The sequence below is a fragment of the Marmota marmota genome, unplaced genomic scaffold (assembly GCF_001458135.2).
Source record: "Marmota marmota marmota unplaced genomic scaffold, marMar, whole genome shotgun sequence".
Classification (NCBI taxonomy): domain Eukaryota; kingdom Metazoa; phylum Chordata; class Mammalia; order Rodentia; family Sciuridae; genus Marmota; species Marmota marmota.
Window position 1 is genome coordinate 9,629,629 of NW_026000240.1, and position 391 is coordinate 9,630,019.

A 391-nucleotide genomic window follows, 5' to 3' on the forward strand; every position below is an offset into this window, starting at 1 on the left:
ATATATATATATATATATATATATATATATATATATATATATATATATATATATATTTCAGATTAGTACCACAAGTATCATATCTATTAGCTAATTTATTTTTCTTATCAATATTCCCCATTTTATAAGTGAGAAACCAAACAAGTAATTCAACTAACAAATAAAGAAAAATCATTAGCAAAGATATCAGGTTAGAAATTTCCCTGAGAGTTCTTTCACAAATTGGCCACAATTAAAGATCAGATTTTTGGAACATTGCCTGCATTGCAAACATAATGTGAGGAGTTAGGACAAGTGTTGAAAGTGGCCTGGTTGTCAGTCACAGCCCCTTCTGGTCAGAGGGTCAGCACTTGTGGTGAACAGTGCTCCTTGCTCCTCTTCCATTTCAAAA